Source organism: Telopea speciosissima, chromosome 8 (assembly GCF_018873765.1).
Source record: "Telopea speciosissima isolate NSW1024214 ecotype Mountain lineage chromosome 8, Tspe_v1, whole genome shotgun sequence".
Classification (NCBI taxonomy): domain Eukaryota; kingdom Viridiplantae; phylum Streptophyta; class Magnoliopsida; order Proteales; family Proteaceae; genus Telopea; species Telopea speciosissima.
The window spans coordinates 29,269,208-29,290,404 of NC_057923.1; the positions used below are offsets into that span (position 1 = coordinate 29,269,208).

Below are 21,197 nucleotides of genomic sequence, written 5' to 3' on the forward strand. Positions count from 1 at the left end.
AATTTTGACCCACATTCGGCCTACGATATGAAGTCGAGACAAAGCCTAAATTGGTTCCACAGTAAACTTTATTTGGCCAGGCATACATCTGGAAATTGTTTGACCTTTTACCCATGGATGGCGTCACAGCTTTCTCTTTCTCCTTAAATCTATCTTCCATGGTTTTTGCCTTTTCAACCATTTGAGCATAATCCCGAATGTCCATGATTGACAATACTGACCCAATTTCAGTTTTGAGTCCTTTCTCAAATTTCTTGGCCTTACTAACTTCTCCTTTCAAATGCTCTGGACCAAAATGGAACAAATCCTTAAATCACTGTTGATAGTCTAGCACTGACTTGGTTCCTTGCACCAGTGCGATAAATTTTGGTTCTTTCCTGTCCTTAAAACTCTCAGGGAAGTAGTTCTTGAAGAAGACCTCTTTGAATTACTTCCACGTGGGGTTTGGGTGAGCAGCTTTCAAATTAGGCCTAGTCGCCTTCCACCAACCTTCAGCTTCATTCTGCAATTGACAAACCGCACATACAATCTTTTGTGCATCCGTGTACTCAAGTACTTCAAATGCCTTCTCTAGGGCACTAATCCGCTGTTCTAGCTACATTGTTTCCGAAGTTATTTTAGAAAATGCAGGCGGTTGGAGTTTCTTGAATCTCTCCATAACCTTAGCGGTAGAGTTCTCCGCTAGATGTTGAGGCACAGATGGTGGAAATAGTACAGGTCGATTGGGTGGTGGTGGTGCAGCGCACTCGTGCATCATGGTTGCAAACTGTGTTGACATCTGACCAAGCAATTCTTGTTGTTGTTGCATGGTCCGCATCATCGTGGTCATGAATGCAGTCACATCACCGACTGCCACACTTGGCTGAGGTGCTGCCGCAGTAGCTTGTGCAGCCGCTGGTGCTTCTGATGAAGCAGCCGATGCCTCAGAGTTTTCAGCCTCAATTCCGTTAGGCAGCTCAACCTCCGGTACCACTTTTGATTGTTTACCTTTACGACCTCCACGAGAACTTCTAGTGTTGACCATTGTTGCTTCTCTGAAAAGAGGAGCGTGTTCAATATTCCAATATCTTCTACACGGATCAATAATTATTCCCTAGCTAGAGCAGGTACAAATCTAGTCCACAGTTCCAATGAGTTTCATGAGTCACCCCCGTAAGGTGGATTGTTAGATTCATTGTTTTGGTTTATTAGGTGATGTGTCTTATTGAATGCTTTATGTTTCACTTTCTTATGCATTGTATGTGTCAATATGCTATGCATGGCACTAATGAAAATTTTCAAATTTTTAAATATAGACTTTTAATTATTCACCTGATCTAGCAAGCAAGCATCTCCAGCTTCTTTCCGGTCACAAACTCCATCGCAAGTAGAAATTCTATGTCAGCTCTGACTTCTTCAGCTAAAGTCATAAAATACTCTTGTTCTTCAGGTCCACTAATGGCAGCGATGGCTAAATAGAAATCCAACCGGTTCTCGGCTTGGGCCAACACTAACCGTATCCGTCTCAGTCTCTCTCGTAGATGTCTAATATAGATCATTATGCTAGGGTCTCCAGCCTCAGTCAAGGTAATAGGTCCTATCACAGAAAATGGTTTTAGGCATTAGGGCATACTTAATTAAAAGAATAAGCACATATCTACTGAAATTTCAGTAACTGCGGATAAAAATTCTAACTTTTGGGTTGGCTCGAGGTACCTTAACGTCTAGATGTTCTCGATAGCCAAACCACCTCTTAGATTCCTATTCTCGGCTGACCTACTTTGTGGCTAGGGTAATACCTATACTTCCCACACGTAATACATATGTAATACAGCATACCTATGTAACTATGTTTGGTTTACACAGCAACACTCCAATCAGTTTGTATAATACAATACTCAAGCATGTAGTAATTAGGTAGTACATACCAATCATTCTACACATTTATTTATATACATATCAACAAAAGTTTTTTTTTTCAAGCCCTATGTGCTCTATTCAACCCTCAAATAGAAATTTCACCCCTTTGGGTGTAAGAAGGTTGTGTTTGCTTAGTACTCAATTAATTTAATTTTTTTTTTATATATTATATATATATATATATATTTTTTTTTTTTTGAATAATCTGAGAAAGTTCATATTTTTATGTTTATTTATGGTCAAATCCCAAGTCCTTGTATGTAAATAGCCCAAAACAGCAAAATTGCACACACTGGGCGATGTCTCTAGGCGTTGCCACATCGCCCAGTGCCATCGCCCAGAGAATCGGGGTGCAGGGTTTTAAATCCGAGAGGGCCCCATTTGACTTCTATCTTGTTCTAAACCTCTCTAAACACTTAGGAGAAGTCCTTGGAGGGTTAGGGGACCACTTCAACACCAAATCTTGGCATTTCCTCGAGTCATTTGCGATCCTACACGTGCCTAGGTAAGTTTTCTTAGTTACTTTGTCTTTTCTTGAATTCTTTTTATTCTCTTTTGCTTAGGTTAGGGTTTTTGTAACTATGGTATTTCCTTTCCTTTTTGTAGAAAATGTCTACAAGCCATCGCACCGCTAGGAAATCGATAGCCCAGAAGTGGCTACGGGTTGAGTCGGAGGATTCTTCGGCATCCTCGGTACCTCCTTCATCATCCACGGACGATTCTTCTTCGGAGGAGCCTACCTTCGATCACTTCTTCTTCTCTAGGTACAAATATGCCAAGGAGTGGAAAAACTTTGAATCTGTAAAGATAGTGAACGGTCGGGTGGTACGGGTAGAGGACTTCCACCAATACAACCTTTATGCCCGATTCAATGCCCTAGGTTGGGCATGGATGTTGTCTCCTACCAAGCCTTGTTATCCCAACTTGGTTCAGTACTTTTACTGTAACCTTGGGCCTTCTAGTGCACTGGGGTTCGGAGTGGAGAGTAGGGTGAAGGGAGTGGATATCAGGCTGAACACTACCCTATTAGCAGAGATTTTGGGCTTACCAGACACAGGAGAGAGGGTCTACTATCAGCCTTGTATGGATATATCTGAGATGTTTTCTTTGGAGACTAGGAGGACAGTCTTCAAAGCTTTGACAGGTTCTCCGGCCACACCCAAGTCTGAGACCTCTTACAGGCCTAGTGCTAGGGTGATTAGTAGGTGTGTAACCTATAATATTTACCCTAAAGGTGGGAACAAGGGCAGTATATCTATGATGAGAGCGTACATTACCTACTATCTTCTGGGAGCTGGGAAGGGTGGTCCAGTCATAAACCTCCCATATCTTCTTCTGCAGGTGATGCTCTACCATGCACGGAACCCAGCTAATGGGAACCTTCCCTATGGGAAGTTCCTTACTCTGGTCTTCCGTTACTTTGGGGTTCCATTGGAGGGTGAGTATGTTGATAGGACAAGATCCAGAGCCATAGACAAGACTTCCATTTTGAAGATGAAGGTGCCTAGGCCCAGAGGGTGAGGAGCAGATCGGGATGCAGTAGGGGGAAGAGCAGGGTGGTGATGCACTCGATGAGGGGTTACTTGGAGAGGAGCAGGGAAACATTGGGGTAGACACCCATGGCATACATGTGGAGGAGCAGGGCATAGGTCAAGGTGGCTTCGAAGGCTTTGACATTCAGTTTACTGACCTACCTACATATGAGATGACTGGTGCCACTAGCTCTCAGGTTCCAGGACCTCCAGAGTGGACTCAGATGATGACACATTTCCAGAGTCTCGGCACTCAGCTCTCTAGCTTGGCGACTAGGGTGGATCAGGGTTTCACTTCCTTGGAGACGAGAGTGGGGTCCATTGAGCAACAGTTAGATTTCTAGGACAGATTTTACAGGGTTGATTCACGCCAGACACAACCTCCTCCAAATGACTTACCTCCTACTGAGTAGTTCTTGATCAGCTCCTGCTAGTCCATGCTACTTGTTTCAGATTATTTTCTTTTTTTTTTTTGTATTATGCTTTGTAACCACCTAGGGTTTGGTCTATGCAACCCTAGCTTGCACCCAGGGTTCCAAATCATAGGGCAATAGGGCAAACTGGCAGTGCAGCTGTGCACAGCCAGATTTCGGCCCAAGGAACAGCACAACAGCACTTTAAATTTATACAAAAATCATAGATCTTCCATGTATAAGGTCTGCATGGGAGATCTGGATCAGTTCTAGGCTAACCCCAGCTATTCTGGGCTGCCCAGGAAGCAGAATACCGCAACCATAGAGAAAGGAAAGAGGATAGCAGGTATATGGGGGTATTTTTTTATACCTGAGCAAGGTAGGAGCAACTCGGACCAGCCTTGGATGGGGGTGGTAGCACCTCCTTTTTCTTTCTTCTTCCTTCTTCCTTCTCCTTGTTCTTCATTTTCTCCTTTCTTCCCTCTCTTCTCTCCCACGGATTTCCAACAAATAAAGAGCTCTAAATGAGCCCAAGACCTTCCTATATATAGGCTCAACCCTTACTGAGGCCTGTTTGGCCAGCTGAGCCCTCTTAAAAATGCATTTTTAGCCTAATTCACAGCCATTCTGAGCTCTGTGGTGGGGTCCACACTGAACTAGGGGTATGAGGTGGTCCCTGAGACTTCCCTCTATCAGTGGAGGGTACCCATGTCCATATGGGGTGGTCCCCATAATTAAAAATCAATAAAATATATAGAAACAGCCACTGGGCAATGTAACTGGGCCTTGCTGCATCGCCCAGTGCCATCACCCAGAGATTTCCAGCAAGCTAAAATTCAATGGGGCTTGCACAGGGGTTTGACCCTTGGTCAGGGCTTTGTCCCCACATGCCACATAGGGGATTTTACACACTTTTTTAGAGGTGGGTCCCACCATTATAAAGAGGAGAGAGATTACCTGGGATCCAAACCATGTATCAAGCCGTGAACTGCACAGTTGCGGGGGTTTGCTATCCATCTTCTGATAGGTTTATAGGGAAACCTATTCAAAGTATTCTCATTGATCTCATTTAGTGGAGTGATGCTCCACAGTGATCCTGGTTTCCTGGTCAGGGGTTCCTGCCCTTAAATAAAAAATCCAACCAATCAGGAGCAGGGTTTGACACTCACAGTTATCCAACACCTTAACCCCTATTGGCAAGGGTCCGTAGCACGGGTGATGAAACTCTAGCCCCATGTCTATATGGCATCGTATGAGTCGGGTGGTGTCAACCATATCCCATACTACGGGCTACCACCAACCTCATTTCCAAGCCGTTTACGGCATCTAGTCTAACATTCATAATCATCACGTTCCAATCACAGTGTTGATCAACAGACAATCAATGTGTAATAATTCTTGAGTAATTGAATAGAATTTAAATAACACAGCATTTATAAATTAGGAATTTAATTGTCGGCATAATAATGCAGTTACACATACATACATGATAATATTTCACTCACCTGGGTCTAGCTCTAAGAACTCAATTGCAAATTCAGTTCATGCTGCAGTCTGGCTGTAGGCCTCAAGCGCGGGATCAAATCCTATATATAAATTAGAAAATCTCATTTTAATATTTTCACCTATTTTTTAAGGTCCTAGGGTTGATATAAGCTCACTTGAAGTTCTCTGGGCCTTGCATTGGGCCTTAGGCCTATGTCCCGGTGCATCATCTAGAGTTGGTGGCCTAGGGGCAAAATGGTGTCCCCAGCTTGTCAGTGCTGTAGGGCCAATCACAGGTAGGGTTTCCAAGTCCTACGGGGCCCACTTGGGTTCCCAAAGCATTCCCACATATGGACAGATGTGGGGAGGGGCATTCTGGTTATTTTCCACCTCCCTACACTGTATCATGGGCAATGGGTGAAGTCCCCCAAGTTAGATCATCAAAACAGCAAAATTTCTCACACTGGGCGATGTCTCTGGGCGTTGTCTGCATCACCCAGAGATTGCAAAATCGGAATCAGGCTGAGATTCCTAGGTTTTGAACCATGGGCAATGCATGGATCATCTCCAAATGCATGTTAGGTCATCTTGGACCCCCAGGGGTGTTCTGTACACTGGTCCTTATGGATTTTCAACTGGGCCCACCACTTGGCTGCCAGAGGCTGCCTAGATAGCCCAATGAATAGTAACCCACGATTTCTCCAGGTACCAAACTTGGTTTCAGCTGCATGCAAGGTTGATTTCAGGTTTATTACACTGATTCAAGCCTACTACCACCTAGGGCTAGGCTCCATGCAGCCAGGACAAGAAGTCAGGACTTCAATCAGCCTATTTTCAGTGTAACTAAGCAGTACAGCCAAGCACAGCCTGGTTTCGGTTCCAGATCTATAGAATAGGTATGAATATCATCATTTAACACTCAGATGTTCCCTATATCATGTTTGCATGGCAGATCTGAGGTGGTACTTGCCAATGGCCAGAAATCCATTAAAACCATAGAGATCCAAAGAGAAACATGGAGAACAGCATCATAGCAGGGTGTATGTTCAGAGTCTTATACCTAAACCATGTTGAAGATGGATGATGGAGCAGGTTTGAGCTGAGGTGTGGTCTCCTCCCTCTTCTCCTTCTCTTTTCTTCTTCTTCTTCCTCTCTTTTCTTCCTTTTCCTTCTTCTCCCTTCCCCCACGATTTGAACAGTAGCCAAGGCTCTTAAATGAACCCAAGGCACTGGTATTTATAGGCCCAGCCTTGACTAGGGTCTTTTTGGTTGTTAAGGCCCTTTTCCAGAATCCATTTTTGACTGCATTCTCAGCCATTCTGGGTACTTTGGTGGGGTCCACAGTGATCCGAGGGCATGAGGTGGTCCCTCAGACTCCCCTCAACCTATAGAGGGTGCCCATGTCCAATATGGGTGGTCCCCACAATTTAAATCCTTTAATTAATGCTATTTTGCACTTTGGGCGATGTCTTTGGGTGATGTCTGCATCGCCCAGTACATCGCCCAGAGATTTCAGCAAGGCTGAAACTCTATGGGCTTGCACAGGGGTTTGACCCAAGGTCAGGGCCTCGTACCCACATGCCATTTAGGGTCTTTTACACACATTCCCAAGAGTGGGACTCATAGTTGTGAAGAGGAGAGAGAATACCTGGAGTCCAGGCAGTACATTATGCTATGAGATGTGCAGTTGCAAGGGTCAGCTGTCCATCTTCTAACAGGTATGTAGGAAGACCTGCACAGGGTTTCTTCATCAAATTCAATCACTGGAGTGATACTCCACAGTGTGTTTGGTTGCCATGTCTAGGGTTTCTGTCCTTTTTAAGATTCCAGTCAGTCAGGGGCAGGGTTTGACATTTCTCCCCTCCTTACAAAAATTTTGTCCTCGAAATTTGCTTACCTTGTGGTTCGAAGAGTTGGGGATATTTCTATTTCATTTCTTCCTCACACTCCCACGAAGCTTCTTCTATGGGATTGTTTCCCCATTGAACTTTCACGAAGGCGACCGTGCGGTTACAAAGATTATGCTCTTTTCTGTCCAATATCTCTGTAGGCTGCTCTTCATAAGTCATGTCCATGTCCAACTATTCGGGTTCAGTTGATAGTACATGCGCCGGGTTGTTGATGTAGTTTCTTAGCATCGACACATGGAAAATATCATGGACGCCTAACAAGGATGGTGGTAATGCCAGTCAGTATGCTATGGGTCCCACCTTGTTAAGAATTTCATAAGGACCGATGAATCTTGGACTCAGTTTACCTTTCTTGTTGAAACATAGCAATCCCTTTGTTGGAGACACTCAAAGGAACACTTTTTCCCCGACTTCGAATTCAATGTCTTTCCTTCAATTATCCGCATAACTTTTTTGTCTTGACTGGGCTGCCTTATTTTCTCTCTTATGACATCCACTTTGTCACGGGTTGCTTGTATCATCTCCGGCCTGAGATATCTTCGTTCACCGACCTCGTCCCAATATAACAGGGTATGGCACTTCCGGCCATAAAGTGCTTCAAACTGTGCCATGCCAATGGTAGAGTGATGACTATTATTGTATGCAAATTCAACCAGAGGTATGTGAGCATCCTAACTGTCATTCATTTCCAAAACACAGGCTCGAAGCATGTCTTCCAAAGTCTGGATAGTTCTTTCTAACTGTCCGTCCGTCTGCGGATGGAAAGTTGTACTAAGATTCAGCTGAGATCCCAATGCCTTTTGTAAACTCCTCCAAAACCTTAAAGTAAATCGAGGATCTTTGTCAGATACAATACTGACAGGCACGTAAGCAGACTATATTTTTTATATATAGCTGGGGAAGCTTCTCCATTGAATAACTTATCTTGATTGGTACAAAGTGAGCTGCCTTTGTCCGTCCATCTACAATTACCCAAATCGTATTCATGCCCTTCCTGGTGTTGGGCAGATTTGTCACGAAATCCATAGTGATCCTTTCCCACTTCCATTCAGGTATAGGGAGTGGCTGCAATAATCCATATGGTCACTGTCTCTCTGCTTTTATCTGTTGACAGGTGAGGCACTTGGACATGTATATTGCTATGGTCTCTTTCATCCCCATCCACCAGTAATACTTCTTTAAGTCCTTGTACATCTTCATACTTTTGGGGTGAATTGTATAGGGTGAATTGTATGCCTCCTTAAGGATTCGGTCTTGGACATCATAATCATCAGGCACGCACAATCTGACTTGAAACTTCAGTACACCATCATGGGCCAAGGAAAAATCCGGGTCCTTATGGACTCCTTATTGAACTTCCCAAATAATCTTGGCCAGCTCAGGGTCCAATGGTTGCTTTGCAATTACTTCTTCTCATATCAACGGCTGTAGATCCATAGCTGCTAATTGTATAGCATTTCCTTCGATCACGAGTTCCAGATCAAACTTTCAAGCTTCTTCGACCAACTGCTAGCTTACGACTAAGGAAGTGAGAGATGCAGTCTAAGATTTTCTGCTTAACGCATCTACTACAACGTTGGCCTTTCTAGGGTGGTACTGGATTTCACAGTCATAATCCTTCACCAATTCTAACCACCTCCTCTGTCTCATATTCAGCTCATTTTGGGTGAAGAAATACTTCAGACTCTTGTGATCGCTGAAGATTTCACTCTTTTCACCATATAGGTAATGTTGCCATATCTTTAATGCGAAGACTACTGCTGCCAATTCTAGGTCATGAGTGGGGTAGTTCTTTTCATGTTCCTTCAATTGTCTGGAGGTGTAGGCGACCACTTTACCTTTCTGCATGAGGACGCCACCCAATCCTGTCCTAGATGCATCAGTATATACTACCATTCCTCCAGTTCCATCCAAAATGGTTAAAACTAGAGCTGTCACCAATCGGTTTCTCAATTCCTGAAAACTTTTCTCACACGCTTCATTCGATTCAAACTTGGCGCCCTTCTTTGTGAGTTTTGTCATGGGTGCCAAAATTCATGAGAAATTCTCAATAAACCATAGGTAATATCCGGCCAGTCCTAAGAAACTTGGAATCTCAGTGGCACTCTTCGGAGTCTCCCACTTGAGAACCGCTTTCACCTTGTCTGGGTCCACTTTTATTCCATCCTTGGTGATGATGTATCCCAGGAATCCAATCTGGTGAAGCCAGAATTCACATTTATTGAACTTGGCATAAAGCTGGTGTTCCCATAACTGTTGCAACACAAAAGTAAGGTGTCGAGCGTGTTCTTCTTCTCTTTTAGAGCACACCAAAATGTCGTCAATAAACACAATGACGAACTTATCCAACATGTCATGGAATACTCTATTCATCATATCCATGAATGCGGCTAGGGCGTTGGTTAACTCAAATGATAAGACTAGGAATTCATAATGTCCGTATCGAGTTCGGAATGTCATTTTGTGAATGCCGCCGCTCTTGATCTTCAATTGATGGTATCCCGACCTAAGATCTATCTTGGAGAAAACTCTTACTCCTTGTAACTGATCAAATAGGTCATCAATGCATGACAATGGATATCGATTCTTGATGGTCAACTTATTCAGCTCGCGGTAGTCAATACACAGTCGCATGCTACCATCATTCTTCTTCATGAACAACACAGGTGCTCCCTAGGGAGATACGTTAGGTTGTATAAAACCTTTCTTCAACAGGTCTTGAAGTTGGACCTGCAACTCCTTTAGTTCGATTGGTGCCATTCGATATGGTGCCTTAGATACCGGTGCTGCATCAGGAACTAGGTCAATCGCGAACTCTATGTCGCGGTCAGGTGGTAGTTGAGTCAGGTCTTCCGGGAAGGCATCAGGAAATTCCTTGAGGATGTCAAGTTCTTCCAAAGGTTTTATCTTTGCCTCAATGTCTATCACTGTGGCCAAAAAGCATTGACATCCTTCATCCAGCAACTTCCGAGCATGGAGGGCGGATAAAGTTATCCTTTTGGGTTTCCTCACTAGCTCACCTTGATAGGTGAGAACTGACCCATCTTCCAACTTAAACACTATCTTCTTCCCCGCACACATGACGTTTGCTCCATAGGCGGATAACCAATCCATACCTAATATCACGTCAAATTCCTTCATATCAAACTTTATCAATCGTGCGGTTAGATTCTTCCCACAAATTTCTACCTGATAGGGGTTATAGACCTCTTTCAAGTTCACGACACTACCCGTCGGTGTGCTGACTACTAATTTGTGCCTGATGTCTCTCGATTGATCCTTCATCCTACTCGTAAAAGTGGTGGAAACGAAAGAGTGGGATGCACCCGAGTCAAATAATTCTCGTGCAGGTATGGCTGAGACACTCAGGGTACCTAGGGTTTATACATAATTTAGGTTACACGAAGTAAACCAGTTATTCCCTATAATTTAGTAGTGTTCAACAAACTTACCTGTCAATACATCGGGGTTTGCCTCAGCTTCCTCATTTATCATTATGAACACCTTCCCTCGCGTTCGATTGTCCCATGGCTGAAAAGGTCTAGCGTAGGCCTGATTTGACGAGTTGTTGCCATACCCACGCGATCTGCATTCCTTAGCCATGTGCCCTTCCTTATTGCACACATAGCACTTATAGGGTGGAACAACAGGTGTTGAGACTTAGCTCACTTGACTTGTAGCTGGTCGGGCTGGTGAAGCTGCTGTTGTCACTTGACTCATAGTCGGTTGAGCAGGTCGGTTGATAGCAGGGCAGAAAGGGTTCTGACCCACATTCGGCCTATGATATGGAGTCGGATTAGAGCTTGAACTTGTTCCTCGATAAGCTTTATTTGGCCACCTAAAAGTTTGAAAATTATTTGGCCTTTTGTTATACCCAGGCGACGTCGTAGCCTTCTCTTTCTCTTTCTCTTTAAATCTATCTTCCATTGTCTTTGCCTTGTCGACCATCTGAGCGTAGTCCTAGATGTCCATAATTGACAGTATTGATCCAATCTCAGTTTTGAGTCCTTTCTCAAATTTCTTGGCCTTACTAACTTCCCCTCTCAGGTGCTCTGGAGTGAAATGGAACAGGTCTTCAAACTGCTGTTGGTAATCCAACATTGACTTGGTCCCTTGTACCAGTGCGGTGAACTCAACTTCTTTCCTATCCTTGAAACTCTCCGAGAAGTAGTTCTTGAAGAAAACTTCTTTAAATTGCTCCCACGTGGGATTCAAGTGAGTGGCTTCCAAATTTGGCTTAGTGGCCTTCCACCAAGCTTCAGCCTCATTCTATAACTGATAACCCGCACATATCAACTTTTGCGCATTCGTGCACTCGAGCACTTCAAACGCCTTTTCTAGGGCACTAATCCACCGTTCTGGCTGCATTGCCTCGAAAGTTATCTTGGAAAATGCAAGCAGTTGGAGTTTCTTGAATCTCTCCATAACCTTGGCGGTAGAGTTTTCCGCTAAGTATTGAGGCACAGGTGGTGGAAATAGTATCGCCAGAAATCCATTAAAACCACAGAGATCCAAAGAGAAACATGGAGAACAGCATCATAGCAGGGTGTATGTTCAAAGTCTTATACCTGAACCGTGTTGAAGATGGATGCTGGAGCAAGTTTGAGCTGAGGTGTGGTCTCCTCCCTCTACTCCTTCTCTTTTCTTCCTTTTCCTTCTTCTCCCTTCCCCCACGATTTGAATAGTATCCAAAGGTCTAAAATGAACCCAAGGCACTGGTATTTATAGGCCCAGCCTTGACTAGGGTCTTTTTGGCTATTAAGGCCCTTTTCCAGAATGCATTTTTGACTACATTCTTAGCCATTCTGGGCACTCTGGTGGGGTCCATAGTGATCCGAGGGTATGAGGTGGTCCCTCAGACTCCCCTCAACCTATGGAGGGTGCCCATGTCCAATATGGGTGGTCCCCATAATTTAAATCCTTTAATTAATGCTGTTTTGCACTATGGGCGATGTCTCTGGGTGATGTCTGCATCGCCCAGTACATCGCCCAGAGATTTCAGCAAGGCTGAAACTCTGTGGGCTTGCACAGGGGTTTGACCCAAGGTCAGGGCTTTGTACCCACATGCCATTTAGGGTCTTTTACACATATTTCCAGGAGTGGGACCCACAATTGTGAAGAGGAGAGAGAATACCTGGAGTCCGGGCAATACATTATGCTATGAGCTGTGCAGTTGCAAGGGTCAGCTGTCCATCTTCTAACAGGTATGTAGGAAGACTTGCATAGGGTTTCTTCATCAATTCGAATCACTGGAGTGATACTCCATAGTGTGCTTGGTTGCCATGTCTAGGGTTCCTGTCCTTCAATTAAGATTCCAGTCAGTCAGGAGCAGGGTTTGACATTTGCACTTGCTCTGTTTCACTTTATGGCTTCTACTCATAATTTTGAGTTTGGAGGGGGGGTTGGGTTGGGGAAATCTTAACTACATAATTAAACCCAAAGTTGAAACCCCTTCAGTTAATGTGCTGCTGTTTTCTCTTTTGAGGTTGAAGGGTTAATTTTGAGTGAAGTGAGAAGCCTTGAGCTTATAGAGGTAGAGACATCTAGGAATTGTTGTTGTTTTGATTTTCTTGGGTAAGAACTTGAAACCAGATTTGAAATTACGGGTTTCAGAAAATTCTAATGAGAAAAGTACTCCTAAAAATCGATGTATAATTTGGATCTTGAGTACTGATTCTTAAAACAGAACTTGACAATGATTGACTGAGTTTAAATCTAAAAATTCTTAAAGTGCTTGTGGATTCATACTTTCATCTGTGTTGTTGTGTAAATGCTGCTATTGATTTTTCTATTGCTGGATTTGCTATTTTGTATTGGATTGTTGGTTCCATTTTGGGCCTTGTGATGCAATACCTCAAGGGACCCTTTTTGTTATCTTTGTTCATTGACAACTAAAGAGGGAGAGAGTGATGTGGATGTTAGATTGTCTTCTTTTTTTTCGCTAAAGTAGACGTGAGACAATGGTGTAATTTTTCTTTCTTTTTTTTTTTTTTACCATGGTAGACATTAGGTTGAATAGTTTTCATGGAGGACTCACATGTAGAAGGAGATGGTGACTCAGAGGAGGAACTTATTATTGACATTGCAACCTCAGTAGCAACATCAACAGCTGTGGTATATAACACCGTGGAATACTACTCAAAATATGTGGACAAGTCAATCTATAGGAATACTTATTATACTCATCGTGATTTTGTGAGTCATTTACTAGAGTCAGATGAGGACTGCAAACACATGACTAGGATGAATATAGATTGCTTTCAACACTTTGTCAATAGTTGTAGAGAATCGAGTTGTCTTCATGACACCATTCATTGTACTGTTGAAGAACAAGTATTAAGCTTCTTACACACAATTTCCCTCAACCAAAAGGAACCGTAGCATACAAATCTACACGAAAAGATTTGGAGAGACCATGTTTTGTTACTTCCATATGGTTCTAAATGCTATCTTGGACATGCAAAAAGGGTTCATCAGGGATCCTATTGCTCAAATCCCTCAAAAAATTTAGGATAATCCTAGATGGATGCCATATTTCTAGGTACAAAACTTGAATACAATAAACATTTAAGCATATATTAATTTATTTTTACTAATCAATGGAACATCTCTTTTAGGACTGCATAGGTGCCATAGATGGCACACATATCCCGGCTAGTGTAAGTCCTGAGTATGAAGCTAGGTTTCGTGGTCGTAATCAAAATCCCACCCAAAATGTGTTGGCCGCATATGATTTCAATTTGAAATTCACATATGTCTTACTGGGATGGGAGAGTTCAGCGACGGACTCCAGGATATTGGTAGATGCCATTCATAGGGAGAACCCAATTGTCTATTTGCCAGGTATGAAATTAGAATAGTTGATATCATAATTTACATATTCAGCCTCTATTAGAGTAATAATTATCTTAATAATATTTCTTTGTAGAAAAATATTATTTTGTTGATGCTGGGTTCCCACTCTTGTGCCATTTCATTACCCCTTTTCAAGGTGTACGCTACCATCTTAATGAAGTTCGGGGTAGAATGCCTGAAGTTCGGGGTAGAATGCCTCAAACCGAGATCGAGTTATTCATTCATAGGCATTCATCCTTACGAAATGAGATTAAACGTGCATTTGGAATGTTGAAGAAGCGATTTAATATCCTAACCAATGTACTTATGTACCCGTTCCAGATGCAAGTTGACATAGTTATGGCATGTTGTTGTGTCCATAATCACATCAGAACTGTAATGCCAAATGATTATCTTCTAGAAATTATTGATAATGAACTACTACAACAGCCTGTGAATCTCGAACCTGCGCCTGATGCCCACATAGTGCAACACCTTAGTAGAGTGGCAGAAGCAAGAGAAGGAGCTAGAATTAAGACTGCAATTATGAGGCAAATACGAGTTGACTATCGGCGGAGGCGACACAATATCCATTAGAGCTAGCATTGGTTGTGTTTTTTTTTTTTTTGGGTCTTGTAATAGCTGTGAAGTTGGATTATGTTCTTGAATATCTTCGCCTTTTTTTTTGTGCTATGCTTGTAATAGCTATGAAGTTGCATGATTTGTGTTATCTCATTCTTTTTTGTTATCCAATTTTATATTAATACCTTTGGAATGAGAACAAAGACTTCAGCTGGTAAGAGTACAGTTGTTCCACCTACTGATGGCATTGGTCAGGTAAAACTCACATGCTCAAATGAAGTTGTGATGAAGTATCTGATGTCCGAAGCTATTCTATTTTGAATTATTATATAGGAGGATGATTTAGGGAGTAGTGAACACAGAAAGAACATCACTTGGATTAAACAAATGGATGAAACAATGATACGGTGCCTCCAAGTCCAAGTATGGGAAGGGAGAATAGTAGGAAATGCTTTTAAAGAGTCAGCTTGTATTCTTGCTGTCAAATAGATGAATTTAAAGCATACATAACACCGTAAAGAAGTAACAAAATACAATGTAATCAATCGCTTTAGGACAATTAAGCAAACCTTCAGAAATCTGCTTCTTTGTCTAAAGCAAAGTGGGTTTGGTTTTGACCATACGGAGAAGAAATTGAAGGTAGAAGACCAAATATGGTATCCTTTTGCTGCCAAGGTATGTGTTTTAATTATTAATTGCTTAAGTACTGATTTAATATTTTGGTTCATTGATGTTAATATAACAATTGCATTTGTTATAGAAAGGAAGAGAATAAATGAAGTTGAGAAACATGTCTTGGCCTCTATTCGAAGAACTTAAAGAAGTTGTGGGTGAAGATCACGCCACAGGAGAGTTTTCTCATTCGAATAGAGATCCTTCACACTAAACAAAATATAAGGAAATGACTTCTGAAGATTTTGGGTCATACATCCATCAAATAGTCACATGGAGATTGGTGACACTAGTGGCAATGAAGGGTTAAACACCCAAGTCCCAATGTCTACATCGTAAGCTGGAGAGGGGAGTAGAGCTAGTGCATCACATGACGTGCCTCGCGAAAGAAAGAGAGCAAAGGTAGCATTGGGTGATCAAATATCTGCTGTCGCTGCCTCCATAGACCGTTTGGCAACTGTGGTCCAAGAGAGGCATAGTTTATTTACCTCTAAATTATTGTTGGATGCAGTACAAGAAGTAGATAGTTTTAGTGAAGATATGCTTGATCACATCTTTGAGTTCCTCATGACAAATGAACCTCAAGCAAAGACATTTTTAGTTCGGAGTGTGGAGCAACGGAAGAGGTGGATCTTGAGGTTTCTTGATCAAGGTCATTGATGCGGTAAGATAAATACAAAACAATATGAGCATTAGATGATTGGTTCATAGTAGGTGACATCTGCTACCATTCATCTTTTGAATATGAGCATTCTGCTTGTTGCTGTTCCTGGGTAAATAAAGTTGATTTTGATGAAAGAGTACAAGTTAGAAGCTACAAAATTCAACTATGCCTATCTACTATCTTATTTAAATGAGGCTACAATCTTAGAAATCGGCTCTAATCTGTCCAAAAATTGATTAATTTGACTTGAACAGGTCTTGCATTACATTTTGGTGAGCTTAAGTCCAAGAAATATTCTAATAAAATATTAAGTACTTCTTATTTATAAACAGAAAATATTCCCCCCATCTTCTTCCTGCTTTCAACTCTTCTTTTCATGTCTGATTTTCGGGTATTCAGATTTCCACTCTAAGAGACCCCACACGTTCAGTGGAACTGCTACCTGGTTAAGGTTGTTTCAAGAGTGAGCTCAAACAAACTCAAATACATAGCAATGCTCCCGTTACTGAAACACTCTTTAGTTGTGCTCTCTACATTGTGTTTATTGTATAACTCATTGAATGTCAGGCTGGAAATTTCCAGTCCAAGCCAAACTTGAGGTCTGAAAATGCCAAGCCACCTTTAGGTTGGGTTGAAGGGAACTGAGTTGCAGCCTTACCAACAATATATTCCAGCATTCAACCACTCTTTAAATATTTCTGAGACTGCTTTTGGATCAATGGATATTGGTCAGGTAAGTCTCTTTCTCTGTATATGTTGATTGGGTTGTGCTTAAATGATCCATTAAACATAAGACTCTACTGCTGTTGCTTCTTGGAGTTCTATTGAATGCTGAAGATGAATTGATCTTTCTTTTTTGTTGTTTTTCACCTTGTAGTAGCTCCTTTCTCTGTATCTCATCGTAATTGTTCATAGGCTTGATGCTGATTTTTGAAAAGAAAGAGAAAGACTGGAGAACCCTTTGTTTTTTCTCCCTGCAGTGATAGAGGTATTCAGGGAGTGTTCTTATATGTGTTTCTCTTCTTGGTGTAGGAAGCTCTTCCTAGAGCCATTACTTGATTGAAAATGAGATGCGTTTCTTTCAAAGTCATGGCCAGACTAAAAAGCTAGATGGGATAAATCAACCAGAGTTTTCCAGAGAATGGCCAAGGGCCAGATGCATTTCTTTCAAAGTCATGGCCAGATTAAAAACCTTGATGGGATAAATCAACTAGAGTTTTTCAGAGAATGGCCAAGGGCTAGATACATTTCTTTCAAAGTCATGGCCAGATGCGTTTCTCTTCTTGCTATAGGAAGCTCTTCCTAGAGCCATTTTTTTTTTGTTGTTTTTCACCTTGTACTCTTTGGTTGATTGAGGAAAAATCCAACTGGTTGTGGATAGAATTTCCTTTATCCAGCTTGTCATTGGAAATCGTTTTATTTTTATCTTCCACACAAGGTTGGAGAAATGCAGAAGAGGAATGTTGAATGTTTGCATTTTGAATCATTAGGGTAGAATTTACAGCCTGGTTTTGCTTCAATGGTCATTAATTACTATAAATGTTTGCCCACCTATTTATGAATGTTCGATAATATCCCCCGATTGATGTGCGATACCCTCTTCTGACCATCCAAATTGTTAGAATTCAGAGGCTCTCTAATTGCCTATGCACATTTGAGTGTTGGTCTCAATGGGGTAGCTATTATGTGTTTTCAAACATTATTTCAAATTCATCAAAATTCTGTTATATATAACAAAAGTTTGATATGAATAGCACACCCTCCTTGGTCTTTTCCGCCTTTTCAGGGGGAGCGTCGGTCATTTCGCATGCGGCTATGCCTGGGTGTAGGTACACGTCGTGCTACAGCACGGGTTAGTGTTCCTTTTTCCATAAATTATTAAGAAAGAGCCTTAATAAGTGAAAGTTAGTAAAATGGGTTAGATTACAAGTTTTAAAAAATTTTACATTTTTTTTTTCGATGAACCAAAAACTTATATTAAAACCTAAACGAAGGAATTTGTACAATCCATGCACAAGGGGTTGGGGGCGGCTAATTCAACACAATATTTAAGATAAGAAACAACAGAGCAGTTAGTTAAGGCTTGAAAAGTAATTCCAGACGTTCGATCCAAAATCTTCAAAAAATAGGGCAAGACTTCATAAGGCCAAGGTGAAAGGGATGGAGTTGGAAGAAGTCCAGGTACCAGGCAATTAGCGCACCAAACTTCTTGCAGCTTCAAACCCTTCACATCAGCGAGATCAAGACCATTAAGAATGGCAATCAACTCAGGTTCCAAAAAATGATCAGTATTACACCTTCCAGTTGTAAGAAAATGAATTTTCCCTTGTACCAAAAAACCAAAAGCCCATCCAGGTTTACCTAGATCTTTGGACTCGAACCCTGCGCAGAGCACAACAAGGAAATCTAAGGTAGGTAAATTTAAACAAGGATTAGTAGAAATACAATTATCATCAGCCAAAATAGGTGAACGAGAATTCATATTAAGAAGGGGGGGGGGAGAAATGTTCATATCCCAGAGCCACTAATTGATCTTTTGCAGAATCAACCGAGGACTAGGACCTCCAAACCAAATGGTTCTGATACGGCAGCGGCAGTTGCTCCGACGTGGTGGCTGTCCTCCTGCACCGTGGACCTGCATTTGAAACAAAAAAACTACAAGAAGGGTTGAGGCGGCGATTTTGTTTGGGAAATAATTGAAATATGGGGTTAGGGCATCGTATTTGGTGTTCATGGATCCAATCGGGATCCTCTACGGCCGGGCAGCCAAGCAGCGGGCGTGTGGCCTCACACAGACAGGGTGTGGACCTCACCCGAGTAGGGTGCTCGGGCAGTGGGTGGGACAGTCATTTCGCCCCTACCTGTGTGAGGTCTTACGCTCTCAGATGTCCTGTTGTAGAGGATCCAACTCTTGATGGACTACATTAAATAGTCTACCCGCTTTATGTTTTAATAGTCAATGGGCCTATAAGTTCACTTTATGTTTTTACTTATAATAGTTAATGGGTTCTTAATTAAGAGACCCATTATGCAAGTTTCTCATGTGTCCCATATGCCACTAACTGATTGCTAAACCCAATTATGGATTGATTTTTATTTTTTATGGGTTCTTAAGAGTTAGTGGGCCTATTGTTTGTGGGCTTTCTTCCCAAAATGAAATAGGTAATGGGCATTGGTCCATCTAATAAATAGATTAAATTAAAAAAAATTTGAAATAGGTTTGTTTTGTTTTTTCGAAAACAATTTGTTTGTTTCTGTTTATATTTAAGCTTTATTTCTATTTCTATTTAAATTTTAGGAACAATTTATGTAATTAAAGCTTATTTTTGTTTTAGTTTATGAATTATTTCTGTTTTTTTTTATTTCAGAAACAGTTTATGAGCTTGTGTTCCTATTTTTGACCCTATTTATACCTATTTCTAATTTTGTTTTCTCTTTCTTAAGTTTTTATGAATTTAAGGTACTATTTATGTATAAATAGATAGATATAGTTGTTTATATATGACTGCATTGTTTTAGAACAATTATGATGTATGGATGATAACTTATGTTAAATTTAAATTGAAAGTGTATTATCCTTGATATTTAATTGAGGCTTATGGCATCATTAATCATGCAATTAAGTTGAATGGAAGTATCCGAACGTACACATCTTCTTGGTTTTGTAGATTACATATGTTGGTCCTAGACATAATTTACACATATATTTAAATATTAAAAAGAGTTTAGGGCATTAATGATCATGCAATTGGGTTGGTTCTGCAGATTGTATTTTTCGATCTAGCCATAAATGTATTACTCGTTTTGAAAGTGATTCTGATTTTGTTTGCTTCCATATTTATTTGAGATGATAAATTAATGTTTCATTGATGTCACGTATGCTTAGATATTGGGAACCTGGGGGATAAAACCAAGAACTTAGTGATTAAATTGCTATCAAGGTAGACATATCGTCAAAATTCAAGAGGATTGAACCGAAATTATTTAACCTAAACATCATTAATGAAATGACAAGAAGGAAAAACATCATTTAGGACATTAATTAAAATCACATAGTTGAGTTAGTGGGAGTATCCAAAGGCACACATGTCTCTTGATTATGTTGATTTATTTCTGTTTAATCCTAAATATTATAGTGGCATATCTCAAGCAATAATGCAACTAGTTCAGGGAATTTGGACATACAATTAAGTTAAATGGAAGTATCCCAAGGTACACGTTCCTCTTGGTTGTGATGCCTTTGCTTGTTAACCATCGACATAACTGTGAAACACATCAATTATAAACAAACTTATTTAGTGCATTCTGTTAAAATAATTAGTTTAACAGTCAGGCTTAAATGGGAATATTCAAAGGTATACATTTTAGTTTGACTGTGTAGACATTTTAAACAATCCTAAGGATGACTTTCAACACCCGCTAAAGTGAACCACTAGCATTTTACTGTCTCGATCTTGCATGATAGATTGTAATGATGTCACACCCCAAAACCATCCCCAAGAGGATTGGGCAAGTGACCGACTATATTTCTACATCCACCAAATCTCCAGGATCTAGAAGCGATAGATATACTCACAAACCACACAATCAAGATAAGGAATTAATAATTTAATAGAGTGCAGCGAAAAACTAAAGATTTTCCCCAAAGGGATCATTATATACATAACCATAGTTTCTTTCCAAAACTCGCCTTGTTTGTACTATATTTACATAAGATGACTAAAGCTTTACATTTGTACATCGAGGTTATGCTTACAGAAGAAACCAAGTAAGCTTCACAAAAGAAAGTTAGTAGTACCTAACTGCTCAAAAAGAATGTTCTCAAACATCAAAAGAAAAAGAATCTAAATCATCAAGTCTCATTCTGAAGAGACACTGTAATCACTCGCATAAGAGGCAACACCTCCCTTGGGGTCCATATCAAAATGGTCACGATCACTGTCAGTCTCCTCCTCAAAATAACCCTCTCATTCAAAGACACATCAACTTGCAAGATCATCTAAAAGAAAGATTCCACAGGGGTGAGCTCCACTGAGTCCAATGAGTAAATAATAAACCATGCATGCAGATGCAACATAATGATCCTATATGCATGAGATTTAATTTTATTCTGGAGTCCACTAACATCATAGTCTAAGTCACTAAGTTGATGCTTCTACAACAACTCACGTAACAATCTTTGCTTCTTCACTTCATCACTTCAGTT

At 41.0% G+C, this 21,197-nt stretch overlaps 1 long non-coding RNA gene across 1 annotated transcript in view; it reads left to right on the forward strand.

Annotated features, from left to right (window-relative positions):
- Positions 1 to 1,484: 1,484 nt before the first annotated feature.
- LOC122671949 overlaps positions 1,485 to 21,197 on the forward strand; it is a 30,132-nt gene continuing 10,419 nt past the window's right edge. Inside the window, exons 1-3 of the long non-coding RNA XR_006334418.1 lie at positions 1,485 to 1,495; positions 14,095 to 14,098; positions 15,018 to 15,124. This is a non-coding gene — a long non-coding RNA (uncharacterized LOC122671949). The remainder of the gene's footprint in view (positions 1,496 to 14,094; positions 14,099 to 15,017; positions 15,125 to 21,197) is intronic.